Source organism: Phodopus roborovskii, unplaced genomic scaffold (genome assembly GCF_943737965.1).
Source record: "Phodopus roborovskii unplaced genomic scaffold, PHOROB, whole genome shotgun sequence".
In the NCBI taxonomy this organism is placed as follows: domain Eukaryota; kingdom Metazoa; phylum Chordata; class Mammalia; order Rodentia; family Cricetidae; genus Phodopus; species Phodopus roborovskii.
Window position 1 is genome coordinate 26,454 of NW_026126484.1, and position 25,906 is coordinate 52,359.

At 42.8% G+C, this 25,906-nt stretch overlaps 10 non-coding genes and 1 pseudogene across 10 annotated transcripts; 8 read left to right on the forward strand and 3 right to left on the reverse strand.

Moving 5' to 3' along the window:
* The first annotated feature begins 6,020 nt into the window (after nucleotides 1-6,020).
* On the forward strand, nucleotides 6,021-6,092 carry Trnaa-cgc (transfer RNA alanine (anticodon CGC)). The gene has a single exon. It is a non-coding gene; the product is annotated as a tRNA-Ala (tRNA).
* A 537-nt stretch (nucleotides 6,093-6,629) lies between these two features.
* Nucleotides 6,630-6,703, forward strand: Trnai-aau (transfer RNA isoleucine (anticodon AAU)). Its single transcript has one exon. It is a non-coding gene; the product is annotated as a tRNA-Ile (tRNA).
* Nucleotides 6,704-7,664: 961 nt separating this feature from the next.
* On the forward strand, nucleotides 7,665-7,736 carry Trnap-agg (transfer RNA proline (anticodon AGG)). Its single transcript has one exon. It is a non-coding gene; the product is annotated as a tRNA-Pro (tRNA).
* A 395-nt stretch (nucleotides 7,737-8,131) lies between these two features.
* Trnak-cuu (transfer RNA lysine (anticodon CUU)) lies at nucleotides 8,132-8,204 on the reverse strand. The gene has a single exon. It is a non-coding gene; the product is annotated as a tRNA-Lys (tRNA).
* Nucleotides 8,205-10,740: 2,536 nt separating this feature from the next.
* Nucleotides 10,741-10,828, forward strand: Trnay-gua (transfer RNA tyrosine (anticodon GUA)). Its single transcript is given in 2 exon segments — nucleotides 10,741-10,777; nucleotides 10,793-10,828. It is a non-coding gene; the product is annotated as a tRNA-Tyr (tRNA).
* A 1,898-nt stretch (nucleotides 10,829-12,726) lies between these two features.
* On the reverse strand, nucleotides 12,727-12,799 carry Trnaa-agc (transfer RNA alanine (anticodon AGC)). Its single transcript has one exon. It is a non-coding gene; the product is annotated as a tRNA-Ala (tRNA).
* Nucleotides 12,800-14,984: 2,185 nt separating this feature from the next.
* Nucleotides 14,985-15,079, forward strand: Trnay-gua (transfer RNA tyrosine (anticodon GUA)). Its single transcript has 2 exons — nucleotides 14,985-15,021; nucleotides 15,044-15,079. It is a non-coding gene; the product is annotated as a tRNA-Tyr (tRNA).
* An 821-nt stretch (nucleotides 15,080-15,900) lies between these two features.
* LOC127229634 (small nucleolar RNA SNORD22) lies at nucleotides 15,901-16,020 on the reverse strand. The gene has a single exon (XR_007835144.1). It is a non-coding gene; the product is annotated as a small nucleolar RNA SNORD22 (small nucleolar RNA).
* Nucleotides 16,021-16,549: 529 nt separating this feature from the next.
* Nucleotides 16,550-16,638, forward strand: Trnay-gua (transfer RNA tyrosine (anticodon GUA)). Its single transcript is given in 2 exon segments — nucleotides 16,550-16,586; nucleotides 16,603-16,638. It is a non-coding gene; the product is annotated as a tRNA-Tyr (tRNA).
* Nucleotides 16,639-17,434: 796 nt separating this feature from the next.
* Trnay-gua (transfer RNA tyrosine (anticodon GUA)) lies at nucleotides 17,435-17,519 on the forward strand. Its single transcript is given in 2 exon segments — nucleotides 17,435-17,471; nucleotides 17,484-17,519. It is a non-coding gene; the product is annotated as a tRNA-Tyr (tRNA).
* Nucleotides 17,520-19,616: 2,097 nt separating this feature from the next.
* On the forward strand, nucleotides 19,617-22,375 carry LOC127229530 (activator of basal transcription 1-like; annotated as a pseudogene).
* Nucleotides 22,376-25,906: the final 3,531 nt, after the last annotated feature.

The window sequence follows — 25,906 nt, forward strand, 5'->3', positions numbered from 1 at the left end:
AAGTTTGGCTTTTTTCTTCTTAAATTGTAGAATTTTATTTCTTTTTAAAGTTACATTGTTAGTACATAGGGTACTTGATTTTTATGAGGGGTGGGGCGATGCAGGGATACTGATGAGTGTATCTCAGAAGCTGAACTGAAATGAGGGAAATGGGATTTTCTTGGTTTTTTTTTTTTTTTTTTTTTTTTTTTCAGATTACTGGTTTCCAAGAAAGGTTGTTTGATATTCACTCTTGAGGACGTTTGGTGGAGAATTATTATAGAACAGGAACAGCAGAGGCATGACTGCCTCAAGTAACAATAATTGGCTTTTCTATGGCATCATGATGCTGCCACTCAAAAGAACAAAGATTCCTGCTTTGTTTTTTCAGTCACCCTGTTCTCACCAAAGCAAACTATAAAGCAGAAAGCAAGGCCAAACCACTGGTTGGGTGTGGCCTTCAAAGGCTTGCCTCTCAGGATCAGCTTCTGCCAGCTAGGCCCTACCTGAAGGTCCCACAGCTTCCCCTAATATAGCACAGCCAGTTTGTGCAAATGTTCAAAACATGAGCTTACAGAGGCCATTCCGGATTCAAACCATAACACTAGAAGTTTGGGTTTTAGCTGATAGTTGATTTTAACTTTGTGACCAACAACCTTCTCATCTGTATACTTTGGTTTCTACAGACTGGCGTGTATGTATCTGTGTTGTGCTTCTTTTCATTTCTCATGGTTGTAATTTTTTTTCTTTCTAATGCTAGTCATGTGCATGAAGGATCACCAGTAAAGGAGTTATCACCTCTGTGTTCTTGAAGCTTCTATGTTCTAGATTGGGAGAAGCTAGGGTGCTTAGGGAAGTACACTGTGAGGAGATGAGGTTTGAACAGTCTTTTGAGTATAGTGGAGAGGTGAGATAGAGTCTTGGGTACCCAAGGCTAGCCTTGAATTTTTAAAAAATATATTTTCTTGAACATACTATTATTTTTATGTGTATGGGTGTTTTGCCCATGCATCTTCATGTGTAGTACCCACGGAGAACAGAAAAAACATTGTATTCACTGGAACTGAAGTTACAGATGGTTGTAAGCGAGCATGGGGGAACCAGAACGGAAATCTGTATCCTCGACTGCTGGGTCCTCTCTCAAGCCCCAAAGGCTTGAACTCTTCTTCCTCTGCTTCCACCTCCCAAGCTCTGGTGATCACTGAGCCAAGATAAGGAAATTAAACACACACACACGCACTATGAATCAGAGGATGATAATGCAATAGAGAAATTAGGTTGTGATAGATATATTAGATGAGGAGGAACAAGGAGCCAGGAATATTGGAGATGGAGTGAAGAGGAGGGTATTGTAATTGTTTAGATTACAGAGAGAGGACCAGAGAGGGAAAGAGGTAGAAGACTATTATTATTTCTTAAAAGTAATAAGTTGCTATTAGAACTTTGACCAAAGAAATAACACAACGTAAGGCAGTGGGTGTGTTTATGTGAGTACATGACCATGACCATGTAAACAGCTGTCCTAAGAATCTAGCAAGTCAATGATGACTTGAACCTTTTAGGGGACAATAGAGAGAAATCAATTAGAAGTGCAGTTAAAGAGTTCACACTACACAGTAGGACACCAAGCTTGGATAGCTTGTTAACCTCAGGTGTAGCCAGAATATATTTCCCCAAATTCATATATGTGAAATTGCAGTGGTAAAAGTTGCAAGCCTGATGACTTGAATTTTATTCCAGGAACCTTTGGGAAAGGAAAGGAGCAACTCCTAAAATTTGGTTTCTGACCTTTACATGCACACTGTGGCATAGTTGAACACATGCTCACACATATAATCTATAACAATAATAAAATAATTTGAAACATGGCCACATAAAATTTACATTTAATGCCTATATTTAAATCTAATTCCTAATATACAACTACTGGGAGGTTGTACTAGGAAATGTTCAGGTCCTGTGGGCTCTGCCCTCTGTCTCTGAGACAGAATTCATCAAACAGAATCTTGCTTTCTGTTATAATACTACATTGCATTAATGCTACCACAGCAGGATTAAATTCTTGCCCTGCTCTTCCTGCTGTGGTAACAATGCTCTCCCTGACAGGTGCAGTGCTCCATCTACCACCCTAGAATCAGAGGACTCTCAGGTGATACCAGATCTACTGGCATCTGGTCCTAAACTTTTTAGACCATAACTGTAAGAAATAAATTTCTGTTCTTTATAAATTATCTCATCTGTGGTATTCTCTTATAGCCCAAAATAGAATAAGACACTCTCAATTTCAATGTCCTTAGTAGTAAAGCAAGAAATAATTACTGTACAAGGTTTCTCAAGGAATTAGAATACAGAAATAGTAGTAAACTGGGTGTGGTGGTGCACACTTTCAGTCTCAGCACTTGGGAGGCAGAGCCAGGCCGATCTCTGTAAATTCAAGATCCACACTATGAGTTCCAGGACAGTCAGGGCTATAGAGTGAAGCCCTATCTCAATAAACAAATAAATAAATGAAAAGAAAAGGAAATCGCCTTTTCCCCCAAATTAGTATCTTGATGCACTAAGTTCCTTAGAGAATTTGGGGGAAAAAATGCATTTATTAGAACGTAGTCACTATTGTAAAATGGAAAAAAAAATGATTTTATAAACCTGCAAAACCTGAGAGCCAGGCTATGCCACATGAGTCTAGAACTAGAGGTATAAGTATTAAAAATGAAATATGTAATTTAAACAGTGAAAAGCTAGAGGGGACATGGTGTTCTGCCACCTTTCTCTTTGCCTGCCCCTACTCCATTTTCTTCACTAAACAACAAACCTTAGGTGTTTCCTCGTCGCTTGACCAAAAGCACCAAAGAAACAGACTTTTTTCTCAGAGCTCAGTGACTGGGACAATTGACCCAACAGGAGTGTTTTCTGTGGGCTTGTATTGCAGAGACTCTAACATCGCACATAGAGGATGTAAGGGAGGGCCTCCCGGAGTGGTATCGGTGAAAGAAATAAATAGCAGCTGGTCAGTCTAGTGGTTAAAAGTCTGCTAAGATTGATACCACACGCAATGATGTAGCCAATAGTCAATAAACTGTTTTGAACAGAAAATAATTAAAGCAAAACAAGTTATATTAGAAGTGTTTATTGTTTTTCAAACACTAAGCATGACCCCGACTGACAACCACCTGTGAACACATCCCCTGACATTAAGGTTAAAAGAATTCAAACTATCAGTAGTGGGAGGGAGGGTGGTGGTGGGGCATGGGAGGATGGGAAAGAGGAAAGGAGGGAGGGAGGGGAAACTGGGATCGATAAGTAAAATTAATAAATAAATAAATAAAAGGAATTCGAACTAGCTGAACTACTGGGACTCAGTTGTTAATCCTTAATTTGAGCTATAATCCTTGTAGCTCCTTAGGTGAAACTCACAAGCCCTAGCTGTGAAACATATCTTTGTGTTTATTTTTTATTTATCAAAACTCTGTGTAAGCTACCATCATTATTATCAAATTAGACATTACAACCTAAAGGAGACTGGCCCATCAGAGGATTCCCTTCTGGCAGCCTGATACCTGGAACATCAATTGCAACTTAGTGCTCCTTTGACATGGCCAAGGGCAACTCATGATGAAAGTTCTACAGGATTTTCTCATGAAAAACAGTGCCTGGCAATCATGTTAGCTGTTCAGTTTTTTCTTACTTAAAAGAAGTCATGTAATATGCTTTATTGTTTTTCTGTGATCAAAAGTGTCAATAAAAACTGTGTGTAGCAAAAAGTTATTAGTTTATATTAATTATGCATTATAATGTTTCATAATGACATTGCATACATGTATATAGTATAGTTTGATGATCACTTCCCTCCCTTACCTTCTATTATCTCCCCCTTGTAATAATTCCCTTTTCCCCAGCTAGCCATATCCAGCCCCCCATCTTCAGGTTGCATGTGTATTTGTGCATGTGTGTGTAAGAGTTTCATCAGGGTTGGTTACAGGAGAATGAATGAGAGTTGCTTGTAGGAGAACGTCATTTTATCCCACTGAAGACAATGTTCCCTTCAGCAACTCAGCTGTTGAGCTGTGTATAAATCTTCAGGAAGGGTGGGCTGTTACTGCTTTTCTTCCATCTATGTAGGCATGCTTCTCTCTTTCTCTCCTGGTGACTATAATGGAGTTATTCTCATGAAAAATTGATAGGTTGTAAGATTAGACCTGACTGCAGTGCTGGAACTTTCTCTGCACATTTCATGCTACTCTGCCTTTCCATGGGAAATACTAAGTACAGGAGACATGGTGAGAGAAGTAGTCAAGTACCACTCAATGCTGTATGTTCGTTCAGTCACAGCTCATATGGTAGGCGCTAGGAGCTGTGTTGGGCAGGTCCATGGGTCCACTGAATGGAGAGCTCCCACAAAGCCACTGCATCTCGCTTGCATTCCAGAGTGTTAGCACCTAGGATTTGAACTACCTTTTGTGACTGTTCAGCTCATTCCTGTGGACAGTTGGACATAGCCCCTAAAATAGCACAGAACACACACTCCGGTTCAAAGTTAGGAGGTGAGTCTGGGAGAAGCTTCCCCAAGTAAGATATCCTTTTCAAGAGCAATTCTTGGTGTACTCACAGAACACTTAGAGCTCTGATTTTGTGCCAAGACTACTACTCACTCTGTAGACCAGGCTGGCCTCCAATTCACAGAGATACACCTGCCTCTGCCCTCAGAGTGCTGGGATTAAAGGCATATGCCACCATCCAGCTAATAATCATTTTTTAAAAAGAAGCAAAAAGGAGTGCAGGAAGTCCATGGTCTTAGGCAAATCCAGTTCCACAAAAACTTTTTTTTCCACATGGAATTTAAGATTTTATCCATGTTGCTTTGAAATTTTTAGGAAATATAATGATATTTGGACTTCATAGAAACTTTGTGTTGGCCCTTGAACGGTGGAATTCAGAGGGAAGCATGGGAAGTGAAGATTTCCTAACAGTAAAATAGACTGCTTTATTCTGGCTAATAAATCAGAGCTGTCAAGGAGGAGTCAGAATATTTGCCCACTTAGATAAAGACAGAATGAAATAATGTTTAAGAGCATGGCTGCTTTTACAGAGGATGTAGATTCTGCATCTACATGGTGACTCACAATTGTCTGAAGCTCTAGTTCTAGAGGACCCACGCCCTCTTCTGGCTTTCTCTGGCACCAGGCACTCAGGAAGTGCACAGACATACATTTAGGCAAAACACTCATCCATATAAAATGTTAAAAATTAGGTAATAATAATAATAAATAAATAAAATAATAAAAATAAACCTATCCCTTGGGAAGCAGAGTCAGGCAGATCTCTGTAGGTTGAAGGCCAGCCTGGTCTACTGTTGGGGATCATCATTCTCACTACCTTAGGCCTCTGAGATAATGAGCACACAGGTTTACAGGTCAAGAGAATGGTAAAAAAAATCAATAATATATCTGTAGTTTTATCCATTGCCACTAGTATATGAACTGTTTGCCTCGGGGAGCTGAGGATGATGAACGTTATATTATACTTTACCATATATACTCTGTGTGTGTGTGTGTGTGTGTGTGTCGAATTATGTTAATTGAGACCTAACAACACCCACATTCTATTCCTAGACTTTTCCTAGAATAATATTCAAAATCCCCTTCAAACTTTTGCTGAAGCTTGTAAAGGAGCAACTGAATTGTCTTGGGTTACACTCTTTGATTGTGAAACGAGAAGTGAAAGCAACTGTTTATTTAATAATGCTTGACTTTAGCTGGTTTTGAAAAAATGGAAAAGAAGTTTTTAAACGAAGGCTCTCTCCTTTACCTCCTCGTATTTCTAGGTGGTTCTTTTGGGAAGGTAGTTAAGTGATGAGTATCCATTGGCTAAAAGGTATCCTTTACTTGAAAAGCCGGTGACTATTATTTCTCTAATCATTTCGAGATTTTTGACAATTAAAAAAAAAAAAAAACAAACAACAACAACAAAAAAAAAAAACCTGTTTTGGAGGAAAAAGTGATTTCAAAATTGGGGCAAGTCTTAAGGCTCACATAAGGGCAGCTGGGGATGTAGCTCAGTGGTAGAGCGCATGCTTCGCATGTATGAGGCCCCGGGTTCGATCCCCGGCATCTCCATTTCGGTTTTGCCCCTCCTGAAGGGATACTTACATTTTGTAATGTCAAATTATTACATATTTTTATATTACGTCCTGCACTACATTTATTTTGTCCACTATTATTTTTTAACTACAGCTAATAAATAGAGCCAGGGGCATAGGATTGCTTTAAGGTATTTTAATATCAATTTATCTGAAACAAATGGATCCAAGAACGTAGAAAACACCCTATGCATCATGACAGAAGCGAAGCATTCTGGAAAACAGACCGTTTTCCAGAATGAATGGTTATTTGTGTTGCACGGCTGGCCTTTAGGGCAGAAGTAATATTGCCTTGAAAACAAAAACTAGGCGATGTCGCTAATCCAGTATTTCATAGCGCAAAAAAACAAAAACCAAAAATCTGTATAGGCCTGAGGAAACGGAAAATGTCCAGATCCTTGAGAGCAAATTCAATTGCTGGAATAAACAACGTATTTTTTTTTTCAGCAGAATCAGAGGGGAAAGAATTAGATTAAAGTTGTTATGGTAATTTTGGGGCACTGGTAGCACAACCGGCCGGTTAGCTCAGTTGGTTAGAGCGTGGTGCTAATAACGCCAAGGTCGCGGGTTCGATCCCCGTACGGGCCAGGGCCGTTTATTTTATCGCTTCACTCGGTCTTCCACCAACCATGTGATCACTGCATTGAACTTTTCAGAGAGAAAACAAATTGTCCAAGGAATAACTTTTACCGGACGACCTCGCGGTCAGTGCTTTGCAACGAATCTATCTCACTTCGGTGAAGTGTAAGAGACTCGTTTTCCTTAGCGAGACTGTTCATAGCGTTCAAGACCGGAGGAACAGACACCACCTAGAGTGATCTGCAGGCAGAATTTGGGGTAGGAAGCCAAGCCTCTAGAGAAACTTTTCTTTTATTTAACTTTTGATTTCATAGATGAGAAAATGTTAAGCCCTTTCCAGAGTCGGCGTTAGCCTTCAGAGCGTTGACTGGAGTTAGAGAAGCCAGGCGCCCGTCCCTCCGCTCTGTTCGTCATTTCTTTACAGGACTCAGTTTCCTGTGATCTTCTTTCAGGGTCCCAGTCCTATTACCCTCTGTGTTCCCCGGACAGCTGACTTTTCCGTTTATCCGTGAACTCCTGGCCGCTGTTTATCTCTTCACCTGCCGCGTTATCTTCCGAGGGAAAATGCCCCACATTAAGTCCTGAGGTTCAGACGGGTTTGGGGGCCGTGCAAGAGGGTTTCCCATCCGCCTCCCACCGACACAAGTGCTCAATTTCAGGATTGCTCAGAAATGGGCCCTTTTGGGTTTCGCTTCCAGATAACCACTAAATAAACCTGAGGAAAAGAACAAACACCACGGTTGTTTCTCTTACAAGGGTATGTCAAGAGGTGTTTATACAGTTCTTAGAGATTTACCGAAGAAACGTCCAGAAAAGTCAAGTAGCCTGGCTTATCAGGAAAAAAAGAACAAACAAAACAAAACACTACCGAAGTTAAAGGCACGGTAAATCACGTTCATTAAACATTAATCAATAAATGTTAAAAAGTTTGTTCAATAATTTAGAAAACAAAGAGAAGTTTGATGTGCGGGGCTCGTTGGTCTAGGGGTATGATTCTCGCTTAGGGTGCGAGAGGTCCCGGGTTCAAATCCCGGACGAGCCCTTCTCCTTTTATGTCACTGAATTCTGAAAGTTTAAATTTAGTTTTACTCTTAATGGTGGCAACGTGGAGTCGCTTGTGCAACTAGTTTTTCTATGCACTCCGTTCTGGATTGTATCTGGGAATCTCTTCTAATTAAAAGAAGTTGTTTTTAGATTTGACTTTCACTTTTTTCTCCAGTGTGTCTCAGTCTCTCTAGGCCAGCACGCCCCGCGCCATCCAAAGGGGTTCTGAATTCTGCAAAAGCGATACAGCTGCATAGTGCGGTGACGCCCAATTGGAATTGATTTTTCTTCAAGTTACAGGTTCTGAAAATAGTTTCTGCTTGATCGTAATGAAGTAATAAATTACATGGTAATCCTACATGAAAAACACAACTGCCACAAGTTAAAAGTCTGCGCCCAACGTGGGGCTCGAACCCACGACCCTGAGATTAAGAGTCTCATGCTCTACCGACTGAGCTAGCCGGGCGCTTGTGACTCAAGCTGCTACACTTTTGTAGAAGAATACGTATCTTTCCCCCATTTCTTAAGGTACAAATTACGATTTTAGATTTTATCTTGTGGTTTATATTACTTTTCTAGGTAAAATTAAACTCTAATAATAAAAATTTCGCAGCCAATTATTATGCTATATTCCACTTTACGTTTTCCTTTTCTCATCTACTGTTGTCCATCTTTTCTTTCCTAGTTTTCCTCTTCCTTTCTGTTTCTCTATCTTTCTATCTTGAGCTCCCTTTCTTCTTCTTACTTCTTTCTTCCCCTTTTCTCTTCTTTTCCTACCCTCTGTTTTTCCTTGATAAACCACAAACGTTTCCTGGATCGCTAGTGTTTTTCCAGAGCTCCAGACCTTGTTGCTATCTTGGCCCTGAGCACAGTCCTGGAGGAGCTCAGTTCCAAAGGCATCATCCAGGACCCTTCTCTTTGTGATCCCCTGATGCTTTCTGCTGGGTTTCCCATCACCTGCCAAGTCTCCCGGCTACCTTGCTCTTTGTGTTAAGAACAGACTTGAGGGGACAATAATACCTAGTGTTGACAGGAGGTAAATCATCTGATCACATGTCTGTCGGGAAGGCTGAGTCGGCCGGATTGCCTGTCAATTTCATAAGTTCATAGCAAGAACTAGAACTATGTGGTTTATTGCAATTTTCAAAACTGGAAAGATCAAATTCATATCCAAAGTTGGCTAGCATGTAATCAAAGCAAAGGGGCTTAGAGGGTAACAGTTACATCATTTCGAAAATCCAATTAACACTCAGCACCTCATTAAACCTGCCAGGAAGGAGGCCATCGAGATTGTACTGCCAAAACACCCACCTCTGAGTGCCCAGTCACCCTTCCCACCCTCTCCCACCCAAGCCTTTCTTTTTCCTTTAACTAAGAACCTGAATATTAATATCTTCATTTGACACAGCATGTCAATCCATATTCTAGCTATTCCATAGAACAAACATAAAACAAAAAACAATTCAAATGCTGCCTATTCAGAAAGGCAGCTCCTTAGGTCTGGCAAACACAACCAAATCTAGTAAACTATGAGGATGGGTTCCCTAGATTTGGTAATGTTGCTGGAACGTACACAGTGAAACTGGGAATCAAACATTAACAGTAGATTTAACCTACAGTGATCGGAGCCATAGGGTCTTTCAAATCAATCGACGAATGTAATTAGATGATTTCAGGTGGTTTAAATAAAAAGATTGATTTTTTTCCTAGTGGGAGACAAGAAAATTCATGCTCAAAGCTCTGGCTGTTTTGGGTTGCAGCACAAGCTCTCTGGCAGGGCCTTTTGGGGACACAGTTCTATTAGATCTGGCCTGAAGTCTTCTTAGCCTATCTTAGTTTTAATTCCTTCCTCTAAATGCAGCTACACTGAAGGTTAAGGCTTCACGCTATGCATTTCACGCAGAAACAGTTCAGTTCCTATAGAAGACAGCCAACCAAGCAAAACAACCTGTGACATTTAGTCAGTCACTCCTGAGCATAGCCTGATGTGTATCAGGTGGCACGTGGATGTTTTCTTATGTTCAGTCAATGTGATTGAATGGACTTTTAAAAATCTCATGCGATCTTTCCTCGTGAGAGATCATCTACAAGCAGGTGCATGCTCTTTGGTGAGAGAGTGCCAGGACATAACCAAACCAGGAAGCAGTCATCGAAGGGGCCATCTGCAAGACCGTGTAGGTATAGGAATACTTTTGAATTTAGCAAGGCTCTGGATGAAGGACACAAGCTGAGACAATCTCTATGAACACCTGGGCCTGTTCAGGGATGGTGTTTGATCTATCCGCAGGCAAGTGCATGCTTTAAAACACCTAAGCACTCTGAGAGACACAAAGGATACAGGGGTTCAGGGACTAAGTACAGTTTGCGACTGGGTCTTAGGTGAAGGGAACAGGAAATCCTTCATTTTATCCCATTGCATCCTCTCCACCCCCTTCCATTCCCCCCCCCCTTTTTTTTTCCCAACCTCTCCTCTCATATGGTTTGTCTGTTTACACAGGCTCTCTAAACTCTTTTACCTGGACCGGGATGGGCCTGGAATTCGCTGAGATCTCCCTGATACTGGGATTGCAGGCGTACTCAACTCCATCCAGATCAGTCTTGTTGCAACTAGAGGTAGATACGTTTCAAATCTTGCTGATAAATGGGGCACAAACTGGCCTTTTAAATTCACCGTAATAAAGGTTGGTCATCGCAAAGTACACAATAGTTTTGTTTCTTGTTTTTCAAACTCCTGTTTTCTTCTGGGGCCAAGGCACCAAGTTGCAGAAATCTTGTTCCAAAGAGGCTGGATCTTAAAAAAGAAGGAGGAGGAGACGGAGGAGGAGCAGCAGCAGAAGAAGGAGGAGAAGAGGGAGGAGAAGGAAGAAAGAAGAAGGAGGAGGAGGAGGAGAAGGGTAAAATAGTGAATAAATAAAAAGTAAAGGCAGCTCTTACACGATTGACACAGGCTGTAACCTCTCGCAGAGATGGCATCACCAGTGGGAAGGTAAGTACACGTGGCTCCTTCGATAGCTCAGTTGGTAGAGCGGAGGACTGTAGTTGGGCCTTCTAGGTATCCTTAGGTCGCTGGTTCGAATCCGGCTCGAAGGAACTCGAACTTTTAGCTATTTTTGCTGCCGCACCCTGCGTGGCATTTTCAATATTTGAATCTGCCTAACTCTATTCTCGATGTGCTATGAGATGTATGTACTTTCGAAAAATCGTTCTCTGTAATGATTTTTGATGCAAGCAGGCTTCGACTTCATAGATCATAGAATCCCACCCCTGAAGGTCCTTGTGCCTTGAGAAAAGAGACCAGGAACGACGTGGCCTGGCTGGGAGGGTCTGAAGCCGGAGTGTGCCCTCCACGCCTGGGAATGGATCCCTCGGGTAATCGGTGGGGCACGCGCGCCCTCCAGTGGCCTGAGAGTTCTCAGCAGCTGGACCTCAGGCTCAAACACCTCAGCCCTCATTTTCAGTGCCTCGGGCCGCAAGGGAAATCTGTTCAGGATTTTTGGCTTAATTATGCTACGGTGGTTTGATGTCGGTTTTTCTTTTCCAAGGGGCTGGGAAAATCTGGAATATATCAGAATCACCTGGAGGTAATTTAAAACCTTGGAGGTGCTAATTGCAAAAGGTATGCGGACGATTGTAATGAGCTACAAGGGCTTTTAAAACACTGCTAGGCGCTGCCGGTTTATCACCCAAGAATCTCAGGCCAGCCCGGGCAATAAAATTTGTCTTAAAAACAAACAAAGCAAAAGGCACTGCCAGAAAAATAAATGGCAATTTTAAGAGAGAAATGCTAAAGGAGATTAGTTCAAAAAAGACCTCAGTATCAGTAGAACGTTTTTGCTAATTTTGTACTAATCCCATCGAATTACATTATTCCTACTCTCAAAAATGTGATCTCGGATACAAAAATGTGATTCTCAGTTACACTGTGGAAGAGTGTCAGAGATTAATATCAAGTGATTGACAAAGATTTTGGATCAATATACCGAAGTTGTACAAGGGTTTTGTGCTTTGCGATATCTTGTACCTTCTATCCCAGGGGTCAGAACTTTTATTCTCTTAGCAAATTATTTTTAATTTTTGTTGTAAATCATAAAGATCTTAAATTAACATGAAAAACCACGAGGCCGGGCTAGTTGCAGGCCTGCTTGAACTGGCAGCTCCGGGATGCCTTGTGTTTTAAAAGTGTGTTGGGGCAAAAGAAAAATAGTCTAATTTTCTTTTCAAAGATTATGTTTGGGCCTCGGATACAAAATTTATTAGATAGCCCTGGACTAGACTTCTCTGCAAGGAACAGTAAGTTGTAACTTAGAGGGAGTTCTAAATTTCTTTCAATATCTTGGACAGTATTCTGGGATATTCTAGAACGGGTAATAACCCCAGGGTGAACGGAAGCAAATAAGCAAACAACCTTATCCAAACACACCTATGCTCGACCTACACTTCCTCATCTTACTATCCAAGGGGAGCGCGTTTACTTGCAGCTGTAAGAACTTGATAGGAGGCACCAACATGGCAACTCACAATTGTCTGTAACTCCAGTGCCAGGGGACCCGACACTCTTGGAAAAACACCAGTGCATATAACGTAAAAATAAACTTAAAAAAGCAAACCTAGAAATGTGAAAACAAAAACAAAACAAACAAGCAAACACCAAAACCCAAAAAACAAACAAACAAACAAAAAAGCAAAAAAAAAAAAAAGAACTTCATATGAAAACGAGAAATAGGTGAATAAAAAAGATTAACTATTGGAAGTGTAGGCGTGCAAGTTCCTTTGAAAGTAACAAAACTCCAGCTCTCCAAGTCGTGAGAGAAATCTCTAAGAACTCAGCCATTTTCTATAGAAAAGCTTGTGACAACAATTATGCTTTTCCGGGTTGCTGAGGGAACCCGCGAACGTAAGAAGCGCCTTTTGAATGAAGTCTGGTGTCTCTAGTAGGCTGCTCTTGCAAGGTATTATGGGAAAAGAATGACCCCCCCCCCAAGAAAAATTGGAGAATGCGGGCATCGATCCCGCTACCTCTCGCATGCTAAGCGAGCGCTCTACCATTTGAGCTAATTCCCCACCTGGTGTCATGTGGCTGCTGCCTTGCTCCCCTTTGATATCTAGATTTAACTCACTACCAGCAGTTTCGATCCACCAAGTAGAGGTTTTGTTTGCTTGTTTTTTTTTTTTTTTTTTTTTTGTGGGTTTAATGTTTGCTTTTAAAAGCCCAATGAAATCTGGACAAATGACAAAACTGAAATGGAGAAGGTGAGATATCGTATTCAAGAGAGTTTTTTCTTGGGCTGGGTGTGGTGTTCCGTAATCCCAGAGCTTCAAGGAAGGAGGAGTCCTGAGTGAGGCAGGATAATTGCCCCTCTTTGAGGCCAGTTTGGGTTACAAAACAAAATGAAGCTCAGAGGTTGTGGTTTGGTAGTCGCGGGACAGCCCCGGGTGACTTCCACCCTGTGCATTAGACACAGCACCGCCTGTTCTGCGCAGGTCACAGGGATGCGGACAGGGGTCCGGGACTCGCAGATCGCTGAAACATCAGTGCTGGGATTGGTAAGAAGTTAATTCCAGAAGCCTGTGTATAGACACCAGATGCCAGGTGGAAATTAAGCTTTCAACGGAGAAAAACACTCTAGTTCTCCCGCCGTCGAGGCTGGGCTTTGGCTCACTCCTGTGTCCTCATCAATCCTCAAACCCTCTAACTTCTAAGACTGTGTCCAGACATCGATCGACTCTTCCGTCCCTACGGTTCAAAACAAACAAACAACAAACAACAGCAAAAACAAAGGGCTGACCTTAAGAAGCGAGCCCTTTGTTTTTTGTTTTTGTTTTCTTTTTTCAAATCACTGTCGGAGGTCACATAGCCAAGAGTGCGTCTGTATTGGTTAATTTCTTAGTTAATTCCTTTTGGTTTCTTTAGGCACGATTTCAAGGATTTTCAAAATTAGTGTTCCAAAGTAAATGCTGAAAAGCTGATAACTTGAGGTAGCCCTCAATGACCTTAAATTCACTGTGTTGTCGAAGATGATCCTTAAATCGTGATCTTCCTGCCTTCTTTCAGGAATATTTCACCACCTTCGGCTAGAAGTGCATACATATACGGGTTCAGACTAGAGAAGTCTTTGTAGAAAGAGAAAAGAAGTAATTGCTTTTTCATTCTGGAGTGCTCTCTTTTGGTGAACTTTCCGGAGAGTTCACCAAAAGAGACTTCCTCTTGTGAGCTTAAGGTTTATTTTTAAAATTCAATAAAATCGGAGCAAGATATTAAAAATCTAAAGGGAGAAAAGGCACGACATATTTAAGTCAGTGATTCTAGAGCCAGTTGTGACTGAATTGGAGGCCTGCGTGGGCTACTTCATGAATACCAGGCCAGTTGGAGCTAGAAAACCAGATCCTTTAAATATGAATAAATAAATAAATAAATAAGCAAATAGGAAAAGAAAAAGAAACACACTCATCCTAAAACCTGATCCATGTCTCTCTGAGCTGTTCAAAGTGCACACAACACACAGGCCTTTTCAGAGCCCTAGACCCCAACACAGGCCTTTCCTGGCTCTTTATACCAACCTTAACTTTTGCTTGTTCATTATAGTCAGTGTTGACACAAAGAGAATGACTTTCTGCGAAAGGAAGCTCCCCCCACATAAAAGATTTTAAATCTCAGATACTAACCTTGCATTCCTATTTTGCTGAACTATCATTCCTCTCTTAGACACAGTCAGAAGGTGAGCCCATTCAGAAGGCATAGATCCACATGCTGGCATGACTACACTCAAGGTATGAGATCTTCAGCAGGAACAAAGCTTGGGCTTCTAGTAACACTGGATGGGGGGTTAACTTTCCAAACTGTCAGTTTCCAGGGGTACTGGAATATTTTACAATTCACACTGAAGTTTTGACAGTTGTTAAATGGTGCCACTTCCCGACTTTCAGGAAGAAATGCCAAGCTACGAAAGTGACCAAAAGTCATTGCTGTCCACAACCCACAACTGTCTTCCTCAGTTGTTTTGAATTTAATGCAACCGTATCATTTATCTAGCAAAACTCGACAGACCTAAGAGAAACAGGGCAGCACAGAACAAATCAGACAGGAAGGGCAGGGTACAGGATATATATCCAGGATATATACCCATGAAACTATCAGTCTCACTATATAAAATATGTCAAATGTCTGAAGGGATTACTTTAAAAAGTTACACCTTTAACATAACAAAATCGAGATCATATAGTATTACCAAGGAAAGGTGTAATATCTCCTTCGATAGCTCAGTTGGTAGAGCGGAGGACTGTAGTGGTGCTCCTCATCTTTGAGGTATCCTTAGGTCGCTGGTTCGAATCCGGCTCGAAGGACGAGTGTTTTGAAGGAAACGTACATGTAATTTCTCAACAACTCTCCTGAAACGTATAAAGGTTAAGATATAATAATCTGTCCCACCTTCTGCGTTTGCTCTTTAGACCCACCAGAAGTGCAGAGTGTCAAAGGTCTCCTAACCACAAGTCTTCACCTTTTGCCAGGAATGAGGACATAGGTGACAGACTGTGGTGGTCTCCTGTGGTCGGCATCATCGGTCTCGACGCAAAAAGAATTTTATGAGTCCATAGTAAGCCTTCCCAAAAGCAAAACGTCACGAACCATTTCCCAGGTAAAGCCATCAAGTTCAGCGTGTCCCCAACACACTCTGCCCACCTCTGACAGTTCTGCGAACACAAACCTAAAATGTGCAGTCCTCTCACTGGGGGCGGCAAAGGTTCGAGTGAGCGAAGACGACTGAAGGAGTCTTTCAAAATGACAGGTGATGGATGGAGTTTCACGCTGGAATCCCAGCAACTGGAGAGGTTGGAGCACGAGAATCTAGACACAGCTCGTAAAAATCTGAAGTATTTGTTTTTGCTGTTGATGTCTGCGCTTTGGTTTTTCTTTCTCAGAGGCTTTCTGGTACACCTGGGCTGCTCCAGCTCCTTGCAGCCTTCCCTCACTCCCCACCTTCTCTTCTCCTAGCCGAAAACTCTCTGGAACCATCGATGTTGCTGTAGGAGCGTGCAGACCTCCAGAAGCTGCCCACTCAGCCCCCAGCTCAGCCCACTCTACCTGCAAAGATGCAGCAGCTTCAGTAGACGAGCGGAGGATCCTCATGAGAATGGTCTTGAAGGTCTCTTCAGAAAGTAGGGTAACCCCTCAGGAAATTCCTTCTGGAACAAATATTCTCTTTTTCCGCCAGCCCCCGTACGTTTGTCTTCAAAAAGCTCTGGGGCTAGAACAGGAATCGAAGTGCAAGAATTCTTCACTTTAATTTTAATGTGATGATCTTTCAGTTAAAGTACTAGAAATATTTCCATAAACGTTACTTGCTCTCTTTACCTTTTATAACTAATACACTTTAAAATCTGTAAATCCCCACAAATCAATAAAAGCTTCCCTAGATGGCTTCCTATGTTTTCCCACGGTACTCATTGTTCTGTCTTAGGCACCAGAAAACTGAGTGGCACCGTAGGTGGTCGCTAGCCAAGCATAACAGCATGCTTAAACATGCAATGATTAAAATGTATCACCTTTGAGGTATATGTTATGTTTTGTTTATTTGTTCCAGTATAATTGTTCAATATAACATGGGCCACTCCATTCCTAAACACATGCAGTTTTTGTCAACTTTATACAAGCTAGTCATCTGGAAAAAGGGACTTCAGTTTTGAAAATGTCTCTGTCAGATTGGGCTGTACCTTAAAAGACTTTCCTGGCGGTTGTCTGCTTTTTAAACTTAATCACAAAGAAAAACCACCAGCTATTTTTTATTTCATAAATCAACAAGCTGTTGACGCCTCCCTTCGATAGCTCAGTTGGTAGAGCGGAGGACTGTAGGTGAATTTCTCTGGGTATCCTTAGGTCGCTGGTTCGAATCCGGCTCGAAGGAGGAACATTTTGGTTTGTTCCAATTAACAAAAGATAGTATAAAATACCAATATTTATTAAATCAATGGTCTGAAGAACTTTAGAAGTTCAGACCTACAATTTAAATGATGGTCTTTTAGAGATAAACATAAAAGAAAAATTTTCATACATGTCATAATTCATATATTCCATAAAAAATATCCCTGGATGACTTATTTTCCCCAATGGTACTCATTTTTCTTAGTATCAGGAAGCTGAATGCACCACAGGTGCTTGTTAGTCAAGCATGACAGCATTCTTATAAATGGAATGGGTAAAATTACTTTTTGAGTGTATGTGTAATGTTTCATTTATTTGCTCCACTACAATTGTGCAAACTAGTATGTTCACTCCTTTTCTAGATCCATGATAAAGGCATCTCATGCATTTGTATTTTCCTTGTCCAGAAAGGAGAATCATGCGCTTCTCTGGTGAAAGGGGCCTATGTTATCACTGTGGTGCTAAGGAGACTGGGAGAGTACAGCGGGGAACGTCAATAAAAGAGAATGGATGGTTCCGTCTGTAAGGATTCAGTGCATGAACATTCCTAGGAGCATTATCGGGGGGGGGGGGGGGGGAATCTATATGAAACACTTATACATTAAAAAGCACACATCTCAAGCATGTTCTTAATTACCTGTTGTGTGATCACTTGCTAATTTACTTTTAAAATATCCTCAAAAACATTTCCTAAAAACATCAATTTTTTAGATGAATCAGAGGAATTGCAACAAATCCATCAGCTATTTTATAAGCCTTAAAGAAAACAACATTGTCTTCCTTCGATAGCTCAGTTGGTAGAGCGGAGGACTGTAGGTTGACATAGTGATCCTTAGGTCGCTGGTTCGAATCCGGCTCGAAGGAGAGGCACTTTTGAAACAATTTCACCAGCGCTAGCTAGACTTCCAAGATTTTTTAAGAACCCTGTGGCAACCAACGTCATGTGAATATATACAATTATCAAAGTTGGGGTGAAATAAGCAAACATAATTCACAATCAAGTGCTGTTCAAGTTCAAAGAAACCAAGCAAGGTTTTCTTCAAGTTTCGGGAAGAAGTTTCTCTTTTCGAAATTCAGGAGTGTTCACAATGGGCTAAACCACGATTTTGCATGTTCATTCATTGGCTAGTCAACGATTCTTCACGATCCTTTACTATATCCATATTTTTAAAGTTAATTAAATTTTAAAAGTCTCTTGTAGCCCAGGCTGGTCTCCACCTCCCAAGAACTGATGATTACATGGTTGCCACCACTCGCAGTTGACTTGGTACTTAACGTGTATTTCCCTAACAATCCCAAGCACACACAAAATAGAGAAATAACGTCAGGTGTTGCCATTTAGCTACAGCGTTGAGACACCCTGGCATCGTCTTCACGTGTGTTCCTCCTCCAGCTCTCAATGTTTTGTAGTAACTCCAGCGTCGCCACTGCTGTTAAAAATTAAAAGCAGGGCTCTGTTCACCCCACACCCGAAAAGAAGCAGAGGTAGCCAACAGAAAGCCCTCTCCAGTGAAAGCAGCAAAACAAACTCACGATAAATCCAGGCTTAATTATTAGGCCTTCAGATGCACCCGAGCTTTACAAATAACACCCGGGGCCTGACGACTGTTGTCCCGGATTCTGTCTTCTATAATTTTCGTGGCGATGGAGGATAAGAAATTATGTGGGGCCTCGGCGAGAGAACACTTAAAGCCTGGGCGGGCTCCCTCCGCAAAGCAGGATACTGGTGGTTCACGAATTGCAGCAGCATCACTGGAGCCTCACCCGCTGGCCTCAGCAGTCTGGGGCACAGAGCTGCGCCGGCGCATGGCCTGGCGCCGCAGGGCAGGTCCCAATAGCAACACCTGCCGGCCACTTAGCGGCGCCGGCGACCAGCTGGTATGAGGACGGCGCCCCCTGGCGGCAGTGCCGAGGCTGAGCAGGCTACTGATCGAAGCGTGGCCAGAGAGCAGAACTGAGTGTTGCTACCCCACACCCTTCGCTCATCAGCTAGGAATAGAAATAGATTCGAGCACAACAGTAGGCAGAGAAAGTTCTTTAAATAATACTTTTAAAGATTTAAATACTCTGCCGGGCAGTGGTGGCGCACGCCCTTAATCCCAGCACTTGGGAAGCAGAGGCCGGCGGATCTCTGTGAGTTGGAGACCAACTTGGTCTACAGAGCTAGTTCCAGGGCAGGCTCCAAAGCAATACAGATAAACCCTGTCTGGAAAAACAAAACAAACAAACAAAAAAATAAATAAATATTCTCAGTTTATAATCACTAGAGGCGCGTTTAAAATTTAAAAGTACAAATCCAATTAAAGTTCCAAAATTACATGTGCAAATGTATAAACTGCTTCAAAAACTTTAACTTTAAAATGTTTAAAATTCAGTTGAAATTTCAAATAACTAAAAATTCAAAGCTCTGACTGAAATTTACCAACTGAACTTCATAAAGCTTTTAAAAGAGGGGTTCTCCTCCCTCAGCCGCATTCGCACCATCGTCCTGGAATAAAATACTGTTTTGGTCTCCACAACATAAACTTTCCCAACAAGTTCTCCAAAAACCCCGCGAGACGCACCAGGACACGCATTTGGTGCATGCAGGCAGAAACATTCATATACATTAAAAAAACAATTTAAAAAAAAAATAAGAATATTCCCCCAGAGCTCGCCTGAGGTCACGGTTGCACCTGGCGGAGGCGTTTCACAGGAACCTGTGGCTCCGCCTTAGTCCAGAGTCGTCTTTTGGCCTCGCCCCGCCCCGCCCCGCCCCGCCCCGCCCCGCCCCAAACCCGGACTCTACCTCTGAACGTCCATTCTCGTTTGCATTGACTGCTCCGCTCCCCAGCAACTGACCACGCCACCTTTTTATTGGTCTTCACGGGATTGTCCCATCCCCCACGCCACAAAACAACACACAGGAATTACGTCATAGGCCACCTTTAGTCCCTTTCCTCTTAGATCGGCTCGCAGGATATGCGTCATCGGGTGGCGACGGGTTTACGGCTGTCGTGCTCCCCATATCCGCCATCATGAAAGCCGCGGAGTTGGTGGGAGAGCAAAAGGCGCCGATGGAGGGAGAGCGGCAGGAAGAGGCAGAGCTGGATGCAGAGGCGGCGGAGGAGCAGGAAGAGTCCGAGGAGGCGGCCTGCAACAGCAGCAAGAAGAAGAAGGTAGTGCCGGGAATTGTGTACCTGGGACACGTCCCGCCGCGATTCCGTCCCTTGCACGTCCGCAACCTGCTCAGCGCCTACGGCGAAGTGGGACGCGTGTTCTTCCAGGCCGAGGGTAAGCCCCGCGATGACTTATTGCAGGCTGAGTACGGGTGAGGCGTGGGTTGTTGGCTTTTGGAAGGTTCCGACTCCCTACTGGCTGTTAAATTTGTGGCATTGATGTCTCTTGGAAGGCTGGGGCGGGGTAGGAGAATGGAGAGGGTGGGCGGATAGAGTGCAGTAATAAGGCCCGAAAGATAGCCCTGATTTTCAGATAATCCCTGAAACAGCGTGTGATAGCCTCCGTCAGCCTCTTCCACCTCTTGACAAACACAGTTTGGAAACGGAGGTGGGAACTGGTGCGGCTATTGGTGTTCAGGGAGCTGTCATTTGAAGACAGGAATGAGTTAAGGAAAGAGTCTGCACCTTACAGGTAGTCCTTTTCCATCCACAGCTGTGAACTAACACCCGAGCTAACAGGTTTGAACTTCTGGCCAAATAGAGGTGTGTCTCAGTGGATGCTTGACCAGGATGTTCGTTGTTTTTGGCCCACAGACCGCTTTGTGAGACGCAAAAGAAGGCAGCGGCGGCCGCAGGAGGAAAGGCGGCTAAATACAGCAAGGACTATACAGAAGGCTGGGTGGAATTCCGTGACAAGCGCATAGCCAAGCGAGTGGCAGCCAGTCTACATAACACGCCCATGGGTGCCCGCAGGCGCAGTCCCTTCCGTTATGACCTGTGGAACCTCAAGGTGAGGTTCTGCGTTTCTCTGCCACACTTTGATTACTCCCTCCAGCCCTAGCCCAGGCACATTGTCTCTCTTGCTAACTCCTAACAGCTCCCAGTTTCTTCTCCCGTTCTGGCTTTCCCTGTCTTGACCTTTTCCTATTTTCTGGTCCACAGTATTTGCATCGTTTTACATGGTCCCACCTCAGCGAACACCTTGCCTTTGAGCGCCAGGTACGAAGGCAGCGCCTAAGAGCAGAGGTTTCCCAAGCAAAGCGAGAGACTGACTTCTATCTTCAAAGTGTAGAACGGGGACAACGCTTCCTTGCAGCTGATGGGGATGCTACTCGCCCTAATAGCTCCTGGACATTTGCACAACGTCCCACAGAGCAGGAGTTGAGGGCCCGGAAGGCAGCACGGGCAGGAGGGCGGGAACGAGCTCGCCTGGCTCACGCCCAGGACCAGGCCAAATCCAACAGAGGGCTCCTTGCCAGGATCTTTGGAGCCCCTCCACCTGCAGAGAGCAAGGAAGAATCATAACCAGCAAGGGACTCCTGGTGGAAAAAGAAGCTGCTTGTAGTTACCAGCTCCGCTCTCTTCAGGTCTGCCTCCCGCAGAGTGTAACCGAGTGTCAGTCCAGGCAGATGTTTTCATGTTTTCTCTCTATTCCACAGATCAAGAGTTTGGTAAAAGACTTTTTTTTCCCCCTTGGCCTCTTTTACCCACCATGATCAAATCCTGTTACGTTCCCAGCTGAGAACTTAGGCTTACTATCCAAGATGATTACTGCTGGAGGAGCCAATTGTATTTTGTTTGACTTCTGGTTGCCTGCCTTTCTCAGTGTGCTCCTAACGGTTTCTGGCTCCAGGAGTGGATTTCCCTTCTACTAGAGCAGCAATGACACACCCATGTGGTCTATGATGTTCATCCACTGTGGTGGGGGCAGAATTAACAGGAATTGGGTTAGTGGCCCAATTTGAAGTTTTTGTTTGAAAATAAAAAAGAATTGTTATACACGTTTTAGTTTTCAGGTGGGAATCATTGAGTTTCAGTTTCTTTTGAAGCGAAGCGTACTACTCAGTTATTGTAGCAGATATGTTCCCAGTGCTCCTCATACCTTTTTCAAGTGTCCAGGCTAGCCTTGAGGTTATTCTGTAAGTTGCTCAAGTAAGCCCTGAACTTGAAATCCTGTCTCAGCCTCCCAAATAACTGGGATTATAGGTTTGTGTCAGCCAACCTAGTTTCAATGTTCTTAAATAAATAAACAAGTAATTTCTTTGTTCAATAAATTTCTTATCTTGAAAAGATGTGTACAAGCTGTCATGAACCCTGTCTCTTAAAATACTCATTTTGGTTCATGTCTTACGTACAAAAGTTGCATGTGTGTTAAGAAATTTGCTACTAGATCTAAGGCAAAAAAAAAAAGACTTTGCCAGTGTATAAGCTCTTCATGGATCCATTCCACCTGCCTTTGCAGTCACTGTTCCGTATCTCCATTCCCCTTCCCTCAGTCCATCCCTCACTGTGGTTCTATCACATATACTACCTTCTTCAGCAAATTCTGAAGTTCTTTTCCAATAGCCTGACACCCTGGCCCCTCATTCCCTTCCCTACAAGCTCAGGTGCGTTCTTTGAGATCAAGTCAAACAGCATGTCAGCTGTCTGCCCCACCTAAAATGGGTGTTCTGTGGGGTTGATATTTGCTTCTCCGGTGTTATCAGGAATGAAGATCGAACTTTATCTTTGACTCCTTATGGTTTCAGTTTGTTTGGCAATAAAAATTCACTAACTCTTTGAGTTACTGTGAGGAGAGATTTTATAAAAATCCTAAATAATATGCTCTGGACTTTACCCATGATGTTTACTTTGACAACCAATTTGGGAACTATCATCTATTTGTGACAATGATAAGGAGTGGCAGAAAGTTCTTTCTCTAAAGAGTCATATAACTAATAAAAAAGGAGAGTTAATCTTCATCTGGGTCTTGTAACGAGTATGGTTTTTCTGCCTGCTGCTTGGTCTTGTCCTGCTGCTGCGCCAGCCCCAAATAACACACAGAGACTCTGTATTTTATACAATGCTGTTGGCCCTGTTACTTGTTTCTTATCGGCTAGCTCTGCCTTAATTATTAACCCATTTCTGCTGATCTACGTATTTCTCTTACCAGGGAGCCGGCGGCATACTGCTTTCTTCAGACTCTCCATCTTGATTCCTCCTTACTACTTCCTCTTCCTCCTTGTCTCCTAGTCCCTCCTATCTTCCTTTCCTATTGGCCAACAGTGCTTTATTTATTAACCAGTATGAGAAACATATACAGAATGACATCTCCCATCATGGGTCTCTGTTTAAACATACTTTTTCCACATTAAGCCTCTTCTACAGGAACAATGGTAAGAACAGAGAGTAAAAGGTTCTGCTGTATGACTAGAGCCAAGTAATGAAACACTGACAAAACCAAGTGTTAGTGGGGCTTTGTCAATGTAATCTCAGTACTTGGGAGACAAGTGCAGGCAGGTCTCTGTGAGATCAATGCCAACCTAGCCTACATGATGAGATCCAGGACAGCCAGGCCATATTGTCTCAAAAAACAAGAAGAAAGAACCAGATATTACTGGAAATGCTTCAAAAATAAGATTGGGAAGCAATAAGTATTTTCTATTTTGTAGATAAATTTCTGACTTCCAGGGCTGGGTATTTAGGGCCCCTACCCTGTGCTGTGGTGGAAAGTAGAGCCTGTTACCTCAACTGACTTAAAAACTGCAGTGTGGAGTCATGTGCATTGTGCCCCAGCTGAATCTCAGCTGGCTATACAGGATATGGACTGGCTTGCTTTTGCTTCTATGATGGCTTTCCCTGGAAATTAGTTATAACCTGATGTGTGATAAATGTAAGGAATAGTGCTTTCACTTTTTTAAAATGATCTTTTTAAAAATAAATTATTTTTATTTCATGTGTATTGGTGTTTTGCCTGCATGTATGTCTGTGTAAGGGTGTTCTGTCCCTTGGAACTGGAGTTTATTGCCGCAGACTGCTCAGCAGACCACTGGTCTGTGGGGAGACTTAACTCAGATACTTAGGTCAGGAGTGAATTCGGCGCGACAGACAGTCAAATGCAAGAGAGGTTTGCTACTGCTGCGAATCTTTACTTCAGAGCATCAGAATATATACAATCATTTTAAGGAACAAAGTCTTTGGCAGGAGTCCAAAAGATTACAGTCTTCAGAAATCATTAGTGCTGAGACAATGGGAACATGAGAACATTAGACATAGACTACACAGGAAGAGAAAATTCTATTTTATGCCTGTCAGTGGTCAGCTCGCCAGACATCTAGTTTTTGCTAGTTTTGATATTTATGATGCAGCCCTGCATCTCTACCTAAGTCCTGACTTATAATTTTTAGTATTTCTTCCTTGGTTCTGGGGTGGCCAAAAATATTATATTTAAGATGATCATGACAAGGAATTTCCCGATTATTTCCAAATATCAAAAACTTATATACTTGCCACCTCAGTTGCCATTGCTGTTCAGAGAGGGCACACCATGGTGCTTGAGCTCTCCTGATTCTTTCCCAGATAGATAATGTATTGAACTTAACTCGATTTCCATTCACCATCACTCATCTAAATAGGTCCTTTATCATAAACACCTGTCCAAGGGAGTGGAGCATCTGTGGGACTGTAAATGTATGGGCCTCTATATCTGGGAGGCTGTCACCAGGAATCCTTAGTCAATATTTCTAGGGAATTGTTTATTTGCCTGTCTGTTAATCCCTTTTTCTGTAAATCCTCCGTTTCTAATTGCACTTTGTCTTTACTTTTAGTTTCTCTCTTATTTCTAAATTTTCCTTCTATTCCTAACTCAAGTTTTTGCACAACATCTATAATCTTCCCAAATGATTCATTAAAACTTTGAAACAATTGTAACAGCAACTGCTGCAGGTTATGATTCCAAAGACTAATAGAAAAACATAGATCTATGCACTCACGAACCCAACACCCAAGCCAAGCTGATTAAAGACCTTTTTCTGGGATCATGCCAGGGACCACCAGGAGGGCTAACCACACGTAGCGTGAACCTCGGGACAGGCAGCCACAAGCTCTTTATGCTCCATGCTGCACTGTCTCCACTGGAGCGAGTGTGGCAGTTTATAATCAGTTACGGGCTGCCATGTGGGTACTGGAAATTGAATACTGGGCTCTCTGGAGGGACAGCTCATGCTCTTAACGGCTGAGCCATCTCTCCAGCCCCTTAGATTGATATTTGAAATCTAAGGCTACCTTCATGTATGTCTGTGCACAGAAGGAATTACATCCCCTGGTGCTGACAGTTGTGAATCGCCATGTGAATGTTGGGAACCCAGGTCCTCTGGAAGAGCAATCGGTGCTCTTAACCGAAGAGCCATCTCTCCAACATCAAGTACTAGCACCCTAGTTTTGATAAGGGGATATGATATGATAGGATAAGGGCATAGCACCAATGCTTGATTACATCATCAATTACCAAAACTTCCCATTCTTCCAGCAAAAAAGTGATTTTATTCCAGTCCTTCCTGTCCTCACAGACATATGCACAGCTCCAAAGATGTTATTTGATTAATTAATCTTAGGATTTCCTCTTGGTAGTAGTTGGATGAGGTGTGCAATCAGATCTACACAGCGATAGAAGGGAAATGCACTCAGCATGTAATTGTTCTCCAGATGTGCAAGTGAGAGGTCTGTTGCTTTTCCTCTGGACTTTGTCAAGAGCTGGTGAGGGTTAGAGGAACTTCAGGCAGCACAAGAGTGTGAGGCCGGTGTTGGGGATGACAGCAGAGACATTATGTATGTCTGAGTAATAGAGGGTGCAGACATCTATGAATGTTGGGAACCTAGGTCCTCAGCAGCAGAGAATGACATAAGAAGGGCTGGTGGGACAATAGGCAGCGGCCCTGGCTATGGACCAAAAAATTCTTCCTATGGCTTGGATGAGGCCAGTTGAGAGCACTTGTCTATCAAGAACACGTTCCTGGTTTAAAATGTTCCCTTTTGCCGGTGAGTTGGGGCTTTGGATCTGACCATTATAATCTACTCAGGTCAAGAAAATCTTCAGAAAGCGTCTTTCTGAAAAGTTCCTCAAAAAGCTCGGTTATAACTTTCTTTAGGTCACCACCCACTTAGGAGGTGTGCGAGGAGGTGCAAAAGGTTGCCCAAGGAGAAGATAAGAACCTGCCACTGGTCCACCAGCAGCAGCTGCTTTACCACCCCACTTTACAAGGAGAGCGTCCATCTAAGGACTCTAGGCTCTGTTTTAAACCTCCCCTCCGGGAATGGACACTAAAACAGCGACGC